Genomic DNA, 17864 nt, shown 5'->3' with positions numbered 1-17864 from the left:
GAAAGAAAGATCGGGGATCGAATTCTACGGACTAATTTGCCCCGGGCTTCTTTACGACCGTAATTTTAAATTCCTACGAAAAAAAGGTAACTATATTTTGGCGTTCTCTTTAAATAGAACAACAGAGAAAGAGAGAGAGAAAGAAAGATCGAACGCTTACTCTTGTACGCACTCTCAAAGATGACGAGACTCGAGCATGTATTGGAGAGAGATCTACTGGCTCAGCACCTATTATAGTAATTTCACGGTACGATGTCTATTCCCGCGCTTCGGAGGAGCAGGACTAATTTCATTAGGGATAAAGATCATCATTATTTCGCGACCATCCCGAAAATTACTGACGTGCCTTTTTCTCTTTCTTTCTCTTCTTTTCACGATTCGATTTTTAAAAGACGCAACCCTCCTGCGTACTTCCATCCACACCCCGAGGCTCTCCTCGAAAGCGTCACTTTTATTGCTCGTTTGCCAAACGGACAACGAGCCGCTTTAATAACGGTGCGTGTCTTTAAGTATCCTCCTCCATCTCTCTGCCACCACCCCCCCCCATCGTTCGATTTAGATACGCTTAATACAGAAAAAAAAAAGAGAAGAAGAAAGCGGAAAGCAATGGAAAAAACAAATCTTGTTTATGAACAATTGATTCGATATAATAGATTTGAATTTGAAAGAGGAAGATACGATCTTGAAAATAAAAATGATAAAACGTTGGAAAGTAAAAGGGGAAAAGGGTCGACAGGAACGAGAGAAGTCCACATCCGGTTGGCTCGACTCGTCTCCCGGCGCATACATTGTAAGATCACGATAAATCGACAGTCGATCGGGCGTCACGTAACTCACGTACACGAGAGAGCGAGCCTGGCAGCCAGCTTTTTCTTCGACTGGCAGTCCGGTGTCCGGCGCTGACTGATCGTAAGAATCCTCGACGAACGCATGCTGTTGATGGTGCGACCATCTCCGCTGGGGAACGACATTCTATGCGATTTTTCTCTCTCCCTGTCCTTTATCCTTCCTTTATCTTACTTTGGTCAAATCGTACATTTCTTCGTCGAAAAAACAACAGTATAGATTTCGAATGTATTTTAAATCAGCGTTCGAACGATCTCATTCTCTTCGCCTCCTTTTCTATATCGCACGGAGAAATACTTTTTAACAAGAGTGAACCGGTCAATGATCTAAGATTATCGTTATTACAACTTACGTATCATTCGGCGGAGTTACGCATTTTATGCACTACATGCTACCACGTGGTTGAACGAGATCACTGCGTTACGACTAATTGTTGCCTCTAATTGACAAAGTTCTCAGGCTTGGACTCTCTCAATGCATTCCCCGTGACTCCTCTCTCTCTCTCTCTCTCTTTCTCTTTCAATCGCACACTATGAGACCAACGAGAAATAGTTTCTCGTTTCCTTCTTTTTATTCTTCATACCTCGCTTGGGGAAAAGAAGCGTGAGCCACGGCTTCGTTATCGGGATTTTACCGGTCAGTACGAAGAGCTTGTCTCCTAACCTCCTTCTCATTCCCTCTCTTCCCTTTCCCTCTCTTTCTCTATGCTATGAGGCAACGAGCTCGAGAAAACGAATCGGGAAAAAGACTTTTTGCAAAATCCCGTTGGATTTATCGACGTACCGCGATAAACTCTTCTTCTTCTTCTTCGTCGACTTATCGTACACGCAAAACAAAATCAAAATAAAACTTGGAGACAATTGAAATGGCATGGATCTGTTGCTTTGTCGTCATAGTAATTCTCCGTAAAATCTACGATGACTTATCGACGACGGCACTTCGCTTTGGCTTTCGAACTGTAGAAAAATCGCGCGGAGACTTTTGCCCCGGGCTGGCTAAGGGTATTCTTCACGGGGGTAGACGCGCACCCTTCTCTCACTTTGCTCACGTTCCACTCGAAATTTCGCTCGCCTAGCGATTTCTTTAACATTTATTTGACAGCTGTCGGCCACAATGCGTACGAGTTTACTTACCGCATGGCTAGCACGCCTATTTAATTTCTTCTCTTATCAGAATCCATAGAGAGGAATTAGTATATCTGAATTCGACGTTCCATATGTTGTTTTTTCTTTAATATTTAACGGTACACCTTTTATTACGTACTATATACACGTATTGAAACATTACGATGTTCAATGTTGTCCGAAAAATTGCGTGATCACGATATCACGAAAATTTCTGATTTCACCCCAATCGCGATTACGAGATCTCATCGCGTCGTTAGTACAACGCCAAACTACAAAAGCGTCCAAGATACTTTAACGTACGAGCATGTTAATTATACAGTGTCGTAGGTGCGATAACGCGAAATACGAATACTGATCGCTGATTTTGAACAGAAAGGAAGAAAGAGAAAGAGGAAAAAAGGACTTCGCGAACAAATAACTATCGCGTAACGAGTCACGCGAGGGCATCACGCGAGGCTGCGAACGAATCGACGATATTGCTGGGTCGTGTTAATTACTTAACCTCTCTTCTCTTTTTCCTTCCCTTTCTTTTTTACTTCGTCATTTCTCTTTTCAAAGTTTTCCAAAATAGGTCTTATTATGTTTACATAATTCTTATATAGTAAAATATACCAAATTATTATGCTTTCTAAACAAAGGATTTTCTATAGCAACGGTTTCTAGAGTGAAGACTTTCCGAAAAAAGAATCGCGTATGACTTTGAAAAAAAAGTCGAATGAAATCAAACATATCTTATTTCACTTTACCAAAACTATAAATCAACGAAGTCGGAATTGTCAAAATAATAGTATTATAATGCTGCCAATTTACTCGTGTATATTTTATCCGTATTATTCATTTTTATTTTTGGCTATTAAATTTTTTTATTGTCACTAAAACAGCAGTTACGATAAAAAGCCCAATTATTCGGAAAGCTACCAGTCCTCTACTATCTGACATTGGGTAAATTTAGTTTGAAAATTTTTATTTAAAAAGTATAACATTTTTATATTTAAAATTTTCTTTTTTTTATAATCTTAAAATCGAGCAATGACTTGGTAGCAAAATGATAAGGTTAAAGTCTCAAAGTGAAATAATTTAGTTGTCATTTAAGGATTTTTAGGTCGGTTTTCGCTTAACTTGACCAAATCGTACCTCTCTTAGAAATTTTCCTCGGAAAACTCGCGCGAGCTTGGTGGCGTTCTTTATTCTCAGTCAAAAGAAGTGCTCGACTTTTTTATAGTTTAACGAAGTAATGAGAACGAGGAGTCCCTCGACGACATGTCCCATTCTCATTGCTTCGTTTCTCGGCTCCATGGACAGCATAGCAAAGGGTGGCGACACGGGCGCCGAGGGGTACATTTTCGAGGGTGGTTTCGCGCGTCAATGCTTTATTAAGAAGCACTTGTTTAAAGGCAGCCCCTTCCTCTCAAAAGCCGACAGCCAATTCGACCGCGACGTGTCTGTGTCATTCGGATATATAAATGGATGGAACGGAGCGAAGATCGGAACAGTGAGTTGCTGCAAGGGTATGAGTGGGAGGTAAATGTAAGAGAGAAAGAGATGGAAAGAATAGCTCGTGGCTATGGCGATGGTTTCGGGGTGAGTCAAAAGCACTGTCGTCGTGTCGTCGTAATTGAAGTTATTGCAATATTGTGTCCTGTCAGGCTGGCTCACCTCCCTCTTATTATCTTTTTCTTTTCTTCTTTATCTCTCTCATTCTGGTATCGAGTTTGCCGGATTGTGTAACAGTCGCCACATTGGTTTAATCCGCTGTCACGATACTGAAACGGCTACGAATGTAAACTGCGATGCGCGAAATGCATATACGTACACAAGTACAAAAGAGTAAAAGAGAAAGAAAGATGCGGAAGATTATTTTTGGCAGAGCATCGAGTAAATCTATTATCACGGATATTCTACATAGATCAAGAGGAAATGGTGCGCGATACGAGAGAACGAGAAAGAGAGAGAACAAAATTTTATCGCTTAGCTTTCTTTCCCGAGGCCCGCAAGATGTCCCCTTAAATCCTCATTTGGTAATAATGTCGGTTATTCGCCTTAAATCCTATACTTGGCACAGCAACTAATTGGTCGTATCTCGCGTTAGTTGACGTGCTTTATCGCGCCATCCGTTAAAGCACTCTCCCGGTTTACTCTTCCTCTACGAATCGTATGAATCTCGTTCTCTTTCGTTTCTATTCATCTTTCGGTATTTTTCTCTTATACTTCTGGCACGTATCTACACGCGCGCGCATATTTGACGCATAGAATCGACCACCTGTCGATGAGAAAGACGATAATCCTATAAATAAGAAAAATTTGGAAATCCTCTTTGAAAGAAAATGAAAGAACGTTTCGAAAGGCCATCGAATTCTCGTTGGTTCGTTCAACGCGTAAACGAAAAATACTTTGCCGATCGCGACTCATCCAAAAGAAAGAAGAGAAAATAGAGGTAGGAACGAATACGAGTTTCCTCTCGCTCGCGTCGGACACGAAATTCAATTCGTACCGTGAATAACGACTAACAAACCGCAGTTATATCGTAAAAAGCAATGCAGCGGCGGGATGTGAATTAATTCTGGCTTGCGCTGTGCTTCCACCTCTACATTTCGCCTCTCTCTCACTTTCTCTCCCTCTCTCTCTCTCTCTCTTTTTCTCTTTCTCCGTCCTTTCCACTCTCTGTTCTTTCAACGAGAGTACATACAGAACGAATCTTCCTACGTTCGACTTATCTCTCTCTCTCTCTCTGTCTTTTTCTCTCTCTCTTTATCCCGACTGGAACGTCCCAAAATTCAATAAAGGCCAACGAGTATGAAGTCTCCCTCGCTTCCATAGCTGTTCGTATGGGGTGCGTTGTCTACTACTGCGAGTTAGGAGTGCCAGAGTCATCCCAAAGAGAGCGCAAAAGAGAGGGGACGGAGAAAGAGGCTCGGGTGCATACATTAGCAGGAACAGTGTGGAGATATTGTCTGAACAAAGGGATAGGCTAGTACCTATCGAAAAGGCGATTAAGCGAGGATAAAGTTATCCCCCGCATGCCACCGAGGAAGAATCGTGAATTATCTACGTTGGAGATTGGCACCGAGACGATATTTTTTCTATCGAAGAACGTACGTCTATCGAATCGATTCTTCTTTTTTTTACTGACTTTATTTGGGAAAAATAATTCCGATACTCGTAATAAGAAAAAGAAAATTTGGTTTAAAGGACCTATGTAGAAAGAAGCAGAAGAAACGCACGTACCCACGTGGTCTCGGTCCCGAGGGCACAGCATCCTCTTTCGCATCCTCTTCGTTATCTTTCTTTTCGCTCTTGAACCTCCAGCATCGGCACTACCACCACCACCACCAACTGCCACCCCTGCCTTCGAGCCGGTACTCCCTCCTCTCGAGAGCACCACTACGAAAGAAGAGGAGGGGTTTCATCGACCACGTGATCCATGTGACCGGAAACACAGGAAACACGAAAAAGCATGTGGATACACTCGCGTTTTTGAACGCTCTCACTCTCCCATTTTTCCGGCTTATCTCTCAATAATTCATAGTCGAAGAACTGTGGAAGTCGAAGGAACAATTTGACGGCATATTTATTTCCCTATCCTAGTTCCTACACGTGTTTGCTTAGCGGCTTTTTGTCTTTTCGCGAGAAAGTAGCGCGTGTTCCCCTTCTCTTTCTCTCTCTCTTTCTCTCTTTTCCTCTCGGTCGTTCTTTCTCGATGAAGAAACAGGGGAAGGCACGAGCGCGGCAAGCGCGACTACCATTGAAGAAGCAGTTGCACACGGAAAGCGGTGGCCGCGTTGCGGGACTTTGGTATACTGGGAGTATGGTAAGTAGGTACACCCCTGCTACCACCGCCCCCTTCCCTGGCCCTCCTCCTCTCTCCAACGAAGCGAAGCTCCTCGTATTTCTCCTCTCTACCCCTCCAAAGTATCGCGACGCAACGCGAAGCACCGCCACCATCTCCACCACCACCACCGTACCACCAGCGTGCCTCCACCCCCGATCTCTCTTCTCACCGCTGTTCTACCCCTCCCCCATATCTTGCCGCCGCCTCCGACTCGCAACGCTTGTGGCTAGTCAGGAGCGTATCAATCGTAGGAGATCGATTCAACAATCGTATTTGTAGCACTAACGAAATTCTTCGACGATATCTGTCTTTGATATAAGACGAAATTTACAATCGCTTTCGGTCATAAACGAGAATCATTATGATAAACGGGAAAACTTTGGAAATGCATTTACTTTCGAGTCGTACTAGGTACCGTCGAAAGATCCACGTTTCTTATAAAGCAGCCCGGCACTGGCGAGTACCAGTAAACGCATAAAAGACAGAGTTTGCACGCTTACATATCTATTATAATAGTGACGTTTGTTCCTTTTTTTTTTCTTTCCGCATCTCCCTCTCTTTCTCACTCTCTTTCTTCCTCTAGGTTCCTTCGATGGAATTCCATCTCGCTTCGGTGCGCGCATAAATTACTGCTTTCAAATGCAAAAGTATGAATAAGGTAAATTTCCCCGATGATCGTCGTACTTTTTTTCCATCAAATTCTCTTCTATACTTTCTCTATCCTCTTTCTCTCATTCTTTTGAAATTTCGTCGCTAACGCTTACTTTTAATATTTCGTTCTAGTCCCGCATAGGAATTGGATTACATAGGTAGAGATGCAAGGGTGCAGACGAAGGCTGCCGAGAGGGTGGAGAATGGGAACGAGAGAAACACGGCGATAAGGGACGACGAAGCGTTCCAAGTACCGGTGAGCGACTTGCTCGTGAAACCGGTAGGACGAGGAGGACTAGAGGGAGAAAGAGTGAGAGAGAGAGAGAGAGGAAGAGGGAGGATCGTTTATTAGCAATTGTAATGCAAGATCGCGGAATGCATGGGATCTTCGCGATGCCTCGGTACGGTGAGATGTTGGTACACGTGTTCCCCTTAACATGATTCCCGATTCTGCGAGTATTCAATGCTAGAAGCATTGTGCTGATTGTCAATTTTTTCTGACTTTTCTTTTCCTTTTTTTTTTTATCAAAAAACCTTTCTTTTTTTTATCCTTATATTCGACGCGTAAAGGCGCGCGACGGTATCGTCACTTCATTTTCGAACATGATCGTTTTTTTTCATCTCGTCTAACGTTAGCCAGGAACAAAGTTTACGAGGTGCTCCGGGATAAATCGCGATCTCGCGTCGTTTCATTTAATGGCGGTCTTCTCCATGTACGGCACGTGGGAACTTATTTGCTGAACGCGTATTCTTTAGCAGCTCGTGCCTAACGCAACTTAGGCAAACGCAGATCAACGCTGTTCGTGAGCAAGGAAAGATTATGAGCACTACTTTCCACTTTGAATACTCGTGGTGTGCCTTGTAAATTGAGATCGTGCCAAGCTCTGGACAGCCAGGTAATAAAGCAAACCTGTATTAGTTCATCTGTTTCTTCAAAGTATCGTTAAGATCTTGTAAAGTAGTAGTAATAAAACTTCATTGTTTGTAATAATAAGGAGGATAACGTTGTATTAACGATTGTCTGTGTTTTAATAGTCGTCGTTAGACCTTACTTCTTCGCTAGATTATTGCAAATATCTGTAAACAGATGACTCCTTCGCACTCTATTTTTATCTTTTTTTTTTTTTTTTCAATAAAACGTAACATTTATTTTCATTACGTATCGTAAAAAATCGTCGCAGTAAACGGAGTTTTGCAAAGGCGAGGGTAATACGTATGCAACTCGTGTCTCGTAATCCGTATCTTTCCTTCCTCTCGCATTCGTTTATATAACAATAATGCCGGAGCCAAATAGGTTCCGCTAATATCGTCACGTTAGATAGTTACTGTCATCCGGTCCCATAATAAAAGGGTTGACGCATCCGAGTACTCCCTTTGAACATAAAGACTACTCGTTGTAGAAATTCGCTTTAAAACACGAATGTATCATATCGAACAAACAAAAAGTATCGAATATTATACGAACACTGCAAACAAGAAAAAAAAGAAAAAACAGTTTATAGGGCGCATCTTCGAACGCGATTAAAGAATTTCAAAATATCTCAGGGGAAAAAAATTGCCGAAGGAACTGCTTCAAATCGTTTATGTTAATCGCTCGTGACGTCACTGGCAGTCTCCCTCCGTCTAGCAGGAGTAATATCAACCCTAAGCCATCGTCGTAGTCATAGTCGGTGTCGTAGTCCACGATGGTAGCCATTCGTTCCTGGTCGCATCTCTACACCCTTTGTAGACGTTAACTCAAAGCGAGTGGACCTATAGCGTTAGCTGCAGGGATGAGTTTTAACTTCGGGGTGACTTATTCTGAACGTTATCTATTTCGACAGCACGTAACCCTGGTGGTGCGATGGCGGTATCCTCGTGGTCTATTATGGGGTTAACGCACCACATATTTGAGAGCTTAATTATATTTAAACTATATTTCATATGTTTTCAACGTTTTCTTTTGAAATAAAACAAAAAGGATTGAAAATGATAGATATTCTTATCCGATCATCGTTTGTTTAGAAAACCATCTACCAGGAGCCGACTCTCCTGCAGGTATAGAAAATGTAGGCGGAACGTATGCAATATGGCATTCAATTTGCGAAAGATTCGCTGTCTGGTATCGCAAACAACCGCTATTGGGTTTCATTTAATGAACCGAGCCGGAGCCTTCCGAGGAATTTTTGCGCAGTGGGCTTTGCGCTTAAATTGGATCTTCCTCCGTCCTTCCCATTTCTGCCTTCCTCTCTTATTTGCTCTTTTATTCGCTTCCTGATACTTATATGCTTTGATGACTTTCTAACACAGAAATGAGTTTGTATCGAAAAGTTCGATCGGTATCTTGATGTTTCGAAACTGATAGTAAATCTCTCGGTAGTTCGGTTATTTTCTAACGTGATCGTACGCGGTCAAGAAAAATGGCTCGTTAAAAATATGAAGGCTTAAAGACGAATCCTCTTAAAAAGTGCTCGAGGGCAGGGTCGGGAAGGGGAGAAATAAGTGGGGGCGGGGGGTGGGTGGGGGGAAAGTAAAACGGGACACCGGTATCGACGCCGTATCGTTCCATGGCGCAAGTGTCCGGTAAGCTAAGCGGATCCACGATAATCCGGATTACGTATTTGCCCGGTTCTCTGCCTCCTGCCATCTCGATCTCGTGCCAGTCGGAGCCAAAGACGTATTTGCCTCCTGGCAACGTACCGTCTGCTGTCCGTAATCTGTTTAACACTTTACAAGTAACAGACGGTCGTTTCGAAGAAGAAGAAGAAGAAGAAGAACAACTCGAACGATCTAGACCCGATCTTTCTTTCTCTTTAGATCGCGGTACTTCATCGATTAGATCGTAGCCACGAAATTATTTTCTTCGAGGGGATATTTATCTATTTTTCTTTTCTTCCATCTATCGATGGGTTTGCTTCGACATCGATCGGTAGCGATCTTTAAACAGCGCCATTAACGATTGCGTGCACAGGCTGAGGGGGTCGCGATCAAATGAATGTAATGAAAGAGTGGCGGCATTAGGCGAACGTGCCGTGCATACTGATTTGCGGCTGATTGATTGGACCCCTTTCCACTCGACAACGGTGCACCATCCCCGCTGCCTACACCGATTTCTCTCTCTCTCTCGGTTTCTATCTCTCTTTCTCTCTCGAATCCGCTCCACGAGTGAGCCAACATCGTTGATATTATCAAGCACCCTGCTGGCATCACGGTACTCGCGAATTTCGGCGTGTTCCATCGTCGCTCACAAGAGATTGATAATTGCACTATGCTCCAGTCCTCGTTCATGTCAGAGAGAGAGAGAGAGAGAGAGAGAGAGAGAGAGAGAGAGAGAAGGGGGGGGGTTGAGAGGGGGAGAGATAGACGCTTCGTTCGATCGATCTAAATTTGCACCTAGTTTACGTTTGCATTATTGCATTTGGATAGCTTGAGATCCAGTTTAATAAGCATCGTAATATGCTTAGAAACAATCCATATTTTTCGTCGACAAAGCGTAAGATTTTTTCTTTATTTTGTGTTTTGAGAAATATGCTTTCGAGGAGAAATGGAAACGACAGAGGTAGCATCCGCAGTAACGTCGCTAGTATAGTCCGGTTACTTTCATTGTCTCGAGGACGGGTCGTGCGAACTGTTGGTCTGTAACGTAATTGTTTTTGACGCGGTAATTTTACAGTGTCGTGCGTGCACGTACACGTCCGTCCTACGACCGCGTAGCACATCGCGACCGAAGCGTCGTGATAACTGCTATTTTTTTCTTTTTCCTTTTCTTTCTCTTATTCTTTCTTCTTATTTTCTTTTGCTTTCCTGAGCGAACAGCTAGGAAGTAACGTAGTTCTTCTACTTAATCTTTTTTTACTGTCCTTTCGACGAGGAAAGAGAACGACAGCCTCGCTATGCTCAAGAACCATCTGCCAACTTGCACGTTCTTTCTATTGCGTCGAGATCACCCCGAGGTATATATTTTCTTTCTCTTTCTCTTCTAAGTCTTCCATTAATCGAGAGAGAACATACTTTATTCGTCTTCTATTAGAATTGGAACATTAATTAGTTGATAAATCGAACGAAAATTCGCTGTAAGGCATTTCCCTGAACTTTGGTCTGACCAGGGTAGTTTACGTATCCACGAGAATGAAAGAGAACGTATACGAAGGGAGAAAGAGAGAGAGATGAGAGTGGATAAGAAAAAGAAGACGTAGCAGTGGTTAGAAAGGGAAGAGGGAGAAGCTGTACCGCCTGAAGGAAGGAAAGCAGTTCGAGTTCCATCTCTCTATCTCTTCTTCTTGCTTATGTTCACGCAGGTTGCTGTGTGTCTAAGGTATGTGCGTGTGGGCGCACACGGGCTCACGGCCATCATCCTCGCGATCCGGAACGTCTCTCGCAGGGAGAACGCAAGGAGAGAACGTAGAGGAAATGAAGGGAACGAAAGAGCTGGATATCTGCCACTACACTTGGCGAGCAACTCGCGACGGCAAACGCGACGAAGGACCGCCATCGAGAGAGAAGAGAACGCGGACTACTATACTCGTAGTAGCCGGGAGCTACCGAGAAGCCTTCAGAGACTGCATACCGAACTAAAGTATATCTCTCGTATAGAGCTCTTTCTTCTCCGCTTTATTCCCGTTTCTCTTTCGATTGATAAACCATTGCACGTAATTTTCTATTATTATTTTTTGTTTCTACCAACGATAGCACCTTCCGAGAGAACAAATTACAAATAGACTAAACGGAAAACCGAAGTAACTAATACTCGTGTGTCTTAGAGATTGCTTGCATTGTTTCGTTTGTAAGATGGTCCAGCTGGTAAAGTGGTATCTGCGGTTACCGTGGCGTACACGTACGTTCGTACTTCCTCTCTCTTTCTTGAACTCTTTAGTCTGGCTTTGACTACGGGATATAAGTTTGTAGGAGTGTATCGACGTGGTCGCTATGTGTTGGCTGAGCGTCGCGGTAGCTGCGCGGTAACCAGGGAGATGGGATTGTACGATAGGCGGCGTGTCGAAAATAGAAATATAATCTGATAGGCTCATTGTGCCTCGAGCCACTCGTTTCTATCTGCCACTAACACCGACGAATCTCGCCAGTTACTTTTCTTCTCTCCTTCTCTTTCTCTTTCTCTTTTTCTTTTTGTCCTCTGTGTGCTTCGTTCTCTTTGCTCGAATTCCTTCTACGCATGCTGGCTTATCTCTTCGACTTTATTCGTGCCCTTCCAATTTTTCTATATGTCTTTAACAACGACTTTCTATATTCGACTTATGTTCTCTTTGTCGAGGATATTCTGATTCGATCGAAGGGAAAAAATGTCTCTCTAGATTGAAAAAAGATTCGGCGTGAAAAGGACGAAGAAGTAAACCATGGCGTAGCAGGACCGTGACCAATGGCAGCCCGATCGTAAAGAAATTAGAGGGGCTGTAATGGTTTCCGGGTACGGTGCCTTCCGGTCAGCATACATCTTCCATGGCTTATTCGCGAATATGCACTTGCTATAGGTATATCGAATGTAAGGTAGTGACCCCTTAGCTTGCCACCACTAACGCCGGAAGAAAGACATTTGTCTGTGTCCGTCCACGCTTAGGATTCTCTCTGGTACTTCGATCGATTTAAGTCAGAGATTTCGCAAAGAATTACCTTTTCGATTCAATCGCTTTGACGGATTAGAAATGCAAATATCTCTTCTGTACATTTTTATTTTTTATTTTCTTAAAGATAGAACTATTTGCCTTGGACAAACGGAAACGGAAGTGATAACAAGAGAGCGAGAGCGAGAGCGATAGAAAAAGAGAGAGAGAGAGAGATTCATCCTCTCGCTCTAACGTAGTTGTTCGTTCGTTCGTTCGTTCATTCATTCGATAGTCCATTCGTTCGCTGGTTCGTTGTGGATGCGCGATTGCTGGCGGAACACGATAGAACGCGAAATGGAACGGCAGCTTCTGGCCGGTCAGCCAGTGTGCGTACTGATTGATCAACATTGTTGCCGAATTAGACTCCTGCGAGATGGGCATATTGATTGGCAATCAGTGTCGGCCAGCCACAACGAAGCCTGTCCATTCGGGAAACGGCTTGCTAACGCAAATACCGTCGCAGCTGGATCACGCCACGATTTTTTCTCAGGAAAGAACAGAGAAGATATTTTTTAACGCGTCTCTCTCTCTTTGTCTTCTTTTTAAAAGCAAATGTCGAAAAATGTGCTTCCTTACCGTATCTTCTTCCGGTACAGTATGGGCAGATAAACATTCATGGCAAAATTCGCGAGCATCGAAGAGTAACGGAAAAAAGAAGTTCTCACTTTGAGAAAGACTGGCAGTCCAGAAAATCGATGCTGCGTTCTATCAGTGCGCGTAGCGAGCGGAAAATGGTTGCTTCTTTTACTTCGAACTCGAAAGGATCTCTTTGGAATTTTAAGATGCTTACTACTGTGGGCTCAAGTTTAACGCGAAGAAGAAGAAGAAGAAGACGAAGATGAAACTGCAAACGTTCGAATGCCTTGTGACCCGCGAGCGTAACGTGGAATGCGCCGTTTTCAAAGGTGAGCGAACGCTTTCATCGGTTCGGAACTTTACGACTTTGTAGGAGCGCTCTTCTCGAGCGGTGCGAATATTCGAATGCGGAAGTATTAATCCCGAGCAATCCCTTGGGCTACATCCCCAGAGTAACAAAGTACCCCATTAGCTTCGCTACTACTTTGGTCGGAGCTCGTTTTCATCCCTGTACTAGCAAAGACCGAGAAGGACTCTTCGAAGCATTCTCCAAGCGCAAGTTCCTCTTAAATTAGGCAGAACGCGACTAAGACTATTCCAAAGAGCATTTCTTATTATTCTTCTTTCTCTTCGCGAACAAGAGAAAGTGACAAACAAAGAGTGCATTTATGAGACGCGACAGTTTGATCGGATCAAACAAAAATATCGCGTTAGTCGATAAACGTTTATACTTTGTTAGAAACACCTTGCGAATTGTAATTAGAAAGAGAAGAAATCTCTTGGTAGCTTTTTTATATCGTTAAACTAAACGATAAAAAGTCGAAGGTTTGTTCGTAACAGTTAATGATCGTGTTTGAAAAGGAAATAGGTAAAGGAGTGGATTAAGATAGGCCCCGATATCGCGATCGATGCCGTGAAAGAAGCTAAGTAGAAGAAAAAGAAGAAGTAGAAGAAGTAAAGAGGTAGAGCCTATCGGCGATCCTCACGGCGTTCACCCTGGTAAGCTTTTCTCTCGTGGAGATAAGCCTTTGGATTCGACCCCTAAGGTTGATCACCGATAGCCCCGTTGTCCTAACTTACTCGCTCGACACTCTATTCTCTCTCTCTCTCTCTTTTTCATTCTCTCTCTTTTTCTCTATCTCTCTCTCTCTTTGCGTCTCTTTTTCTCTCTTTCTCAATTCTGTCCTTCGCTTAGGAATGGCAAAAGCAAGCAGACGCCACCGGTAAACGGCAACTTCTAATACCACCACACCTTCCTTTCCCTTTATGGCCCGTTAAATGAACTTCTAGCGCTCTTTTATATCGTCGAGGAAGGCTATCTGAGAGTATATCTCGATGGCAAAGTCGATTTACGAGCAACCCACAGATTTCGTCGTGTTGGAAAGACCATTTTCATCTTTGCGCTCTCTTCCTCTCGGTATGCTCAACGAACGTAAGAACAAACTTTTCTCGCTTCCGTCATTTCCATTACGTCGTCTTCCAGCAGCAGCGGCAGCGGCAGCTCTTCATTCCCTTTTCTCCGGGCCGCATCACCGTGCTCGAGAACATAGACAGGTAATTAAAAGAGGCCGCGTACTGCAAAGTTTCGGTGGGTGGGTGGGGAGGTATAATAATGCGTGGAATGCAGTTTTCGCCCGAGAGAAGAGACGGAGAGAAGGAGGCGCAGGAGGAGAAATTGAAGCGCCGAGGGAGAAAGACGAAGAGGCCGATCGAGCGAGAGGCAAAGTGGAGGGCTGCCCGGTAGCAGTTTCCCAAACCGTCGCCATTAATAACCACCGAGATTATACGCTGCCGGACTGCTGCTGCTGCTGCTGCTGCTGCACCGTCTCCGAAACAACGTGCTACGTTCTAAAGAAAGAGAAGCGCGCCTCAAACGAGTCCAAGCTATTCTTTAATATCGTTCGTCGACTCCTAGCCAACTATTCGCTCATTTCTATGGAATGTCATTTGTTCTATAAAAGGATGCTGTTCATTGGTGGTCTATTTAATCCACGAGAAAGCTGGAATGCGTCCGTATCAGCTCATACGCATAGTTAAGTCGAAACAGTGGCGGTATTTAGACAGCACGTCGAGCGTTTGGATGATCACGGAACACCGGGCAACAAACAGTAAAATACAATATTACAAAGCGAGCAATAGCAAGGTCCCCCGAGCACGAGTACAACGCAGTGACAGCGCAACATATCAAGCTCGTTGCTCTCTCGGTCTCGCTCTCACTTTCATTCCCGCTCTCGCTCTCGCTTTTGCTCTTATATCCTACTAGCTTTTTCTCTATCCTTCTTTTCCCGTCTCTCGAATCGAGCCGTTTTGTTCTCTCTCCTTTCATCTCTTAACTTTCTTCTTCTTCTTTCTTCTTGTTTTCTCCATCTTCGTCTCTCCACGGCGAGCGACTATATCTGATTGGTTGGATCATTAATCACTAGTGACCGCGCGGCAGCCCTGTCCCGTCCTGCAACTAAACTTGTGGAATCGAACTCACCAGGGTGTATGTGCTGCTGTTTTTTTTTTCTCTCTCTTTCCTCCTTTTCTCTTTCTCTCTTTCTTGCCTACTCTTTTTCCGTCCAGTATTTTCCTCGTATCTTGATAGAAAATATCCTAAACCAAAGACTAACAAAGGAGAAAGTTTGGTGCTTTATCCGATCTTTTTATTGCGCTTCGAAACTTAATCCGATCGGACTGCGAACATTGTCATAGTCCGGCGTAATAAAGTAGAGTTATGATCGGGACGATGGACTAACTCGATTAACCTGTTGGGTAATTAATTTATTCGAGATCTCTAGAGTCGATAATGCACCGAAACGACTTGCCAAATTTGATTACTTAAATCGATGACGCGTCCTTCGCCAGCTATTTTCCTTTACGCAACTTACAAATTATTAAGTTAATCTTTTATGGAAAAATATAATATAAACAGTATTTAGCGATTGGGTCCATCTCAGCGAATTTAATTTCTCGCGTGCTTTTTTGTCTATCGGACGGTCAATCAATGTGATTCAGTTTGTCCAGTTAGGGAGACCATATCGCGCGATACTCCGTAGAGGCATGGTACTCGGTCGAAGGATATAAGAAGTCGGAAAAAAGCGTGTTACTCGGCCGTTAGGACAAATTGGCTGGTGGACCATTCTGCTCGTGGCAAAAGCCGAGAGATATTCTCGAGCGACCTCACCTATACGACGTCTAAGGTTTGTCCATCGACGACCCCGAACCGATCTATCGGCTTCCATGACCTCCGGGAGAGTCTCATGGGGACACCTCTAATAGTCGGATTATCTCTCCTTCTGTGTTTCTTCCTCCCTCCACCTTCGACCTTAGTCTCCCTTCGTCCGATCCTTCTTCTCAATAAGGATAACGAGTCCAAGGCATTCTTTCTTTCCACGGCTTTTATAGCCAGCTCTTATAGACAAGTTGGTACTTTCGGATACGATCGAATTAATTTGCGAGATGCGCAGGTTCTTTTGCAAATTTGTCATCTATTTATTTTTCTCTTTCTCTCTCATTGGTGAATAACTTAGCGTCGAGAAAATATTATAGCTTTTTTTCGATTCCTATGACATTGGTTTATCCCCGCGACCTACCCGAGGATGAAAGTTATTGATTTATCGATTGGTTCGTCGAGCGATTAGGAGGGCTCGTTGATTAATAGTCGACGTATGCTCAATGTATAGACTGACTGGCAACGTCGTCGACCTCCTCTTTTTCTCTTTCATCTTGACTACTCGCGAGTAGCATATAAGAGACTCTTCTTTCTACTTTGCTCGAATAGTTCGTGTCGTGTAAGTTATTTGTACCAGAAGCGTACGTCTAACTACTTCGTTTCTTCGAACGATCGATCTTGCGATTACGTCGCTCTCACTTCCATTGGAAATTTATCGATCGATACAAGGGGGCTTCTCTTCACGTTCATTCGAAAATTCTATGATTATTAGGGTCGAATACTACGAATGTGTCATCAGGAAGTAAAACCCGACGCATTACTCGTATAATGAACTCTTATGATCGATGCTTTGATCGATTTATCGGTAAATTTAATAACTCTCGGAGAGATAAGACTGCAATAAATGCCGTTTCTAAGCCCGATAATGTTATTTTCCAATTAGAAATTACAATGATTCGAGTAGGATACCGCCTCTCGTTGGTAGCTGTGTTCGTTCGTTCGTTCGGTGTGGAACGAGGACGTTGGTGGTCGGTGGTTCTCCCGCGAATCGCCCCAGCAATATCATTTCAGTCAAGTTTTAGCGCGTTAAAGCGTGTAAGGAGTTATCGTCTCGGACTGAGACTCGTCTTGAGTGGCTCATTTGCTGTCGTTGCTGTCGTTTGCTACCGACTCATGGTGAGGCCAGCGGTGGCACGAAATCCATTAACGTTCGCGAGAGCGCACTTACGTCGGTCAATAAATTTTATTAATACATTCGTGGCAGGGCAATATAACGACGACTGGCATTGTACGCTTGAGCATGCTTACTCGAACCTCTCGTCCCGTTGTAAGCTCTTCTTCTCCACGGTGTTGCAGCGATAATGCTTCGGTTTTGCGGCTAGCAGCGACCACTCGGTCTGCCTCGGTCTTCCGGGATTCCGCCTGACCGAAGAAGTAGCTAACATTTCCGATCTTCTCAAATCGAAGAATATCTTTCCTCGAAATATCGTTCGATCCTGTCCTCTCTAATCTCTTTTTTCTCCGGCATAGGCAACAATTTTTGTTCTTTCCTTCTATCAGGGAAGAACGAAAGGGCAGGGACGATAATCTTTGTCTAACGAGGCACTATTTAAATATCAAGTTCGGTCTTCCATAGCGTTCTTACGGAATCCATGATTGCTTTCCAATCTGGCAGACACGGCTTATTATAGGCTGGCCTGGGCAGCCTGTATGCCATACGGTTGCACGTGTCTGCACATGGAAGGAGAGGAGAAGAAGAAGAAGAACCTTACCGGGTACATCCACATAGCGAGTAGCAACGGCAGCCGCCAGCGGGCTTCTGGTCGTCGCGCTATAAGAACGGGTGGCGAGGGAGGAAGAGAAGGCGGAGGAAGAAGAGAGGAGATGGGACGGGACGAGACGAGACGAGACGAGACGAGAGGGCTGCTTCTCTCAAGACTGTTGGGCCCAGCGCGCGTATGATATTAAACACTATAATTATTATTTAAATTCCAGTAGGATGGCTCCCGGTGTTGAGGCTCTCCTCTTTACCATCTCTCTCTCTCTCTCCCTCTCTCTTTCTCTCTCTTCCGCTCACTCTAGAT

The 17864-nt window shown here is 43.9% G+C and overlaps 2 long non-coding RNA genes across 2 annotated transcripts in view; one reads left to right on the top strand and one right to left on the bottom strand.

Moving 5' to 3' along the window:
* Window positions 1-5763, bottom strand: part of LOC122516275 — an 82426-nt gene extending 76663 nt beyond the window's left edge. Inside the window, exon 1 of the long non-coding RNA XR_006303528.1 lies at window positions 5199-5763. This is a non-coding gene — a long non-coding RNA (uncharacterized LOC122516275). The remainder of the gene's footprint in view (window positions 1-5198) is intronic.
* A 621-nt stretch (window positions 5764-6384) lies between these two features.
* Window positions 6385-6757, top strand: LOC122516278. Its single transcript, XR_006303531.1, has 2 exons — window positions 6385-6460; window positions 6586-6757. It is a non-coding gene; the product is annotated as an uncharacterized LOC122516278 (long non-coding RNA).
* Window positions 6758-17864: the final 11107 nt, after the last annotated feature.

Source organism: Polistes fuscatus, unplaced genomic scaffold (assembly GCF_010416935.1).
Source record: "Polistes fuscatus isolate 324 unplaced genomic scaffold, CU_Pfus_HIC Scaffold2, whole genome shotgun sequence".
NCBI lineage: Eukaryota > Metazoa > Arthropoda > Insecta > Hymenoptera > Vespidae > Polistes > Polistes fuscatus.
The sequence above is the reverse complement of the archived record's forward strand: the minus strand, read 5'-3'. Positions and strand labels throughout refer to the sequence as shown.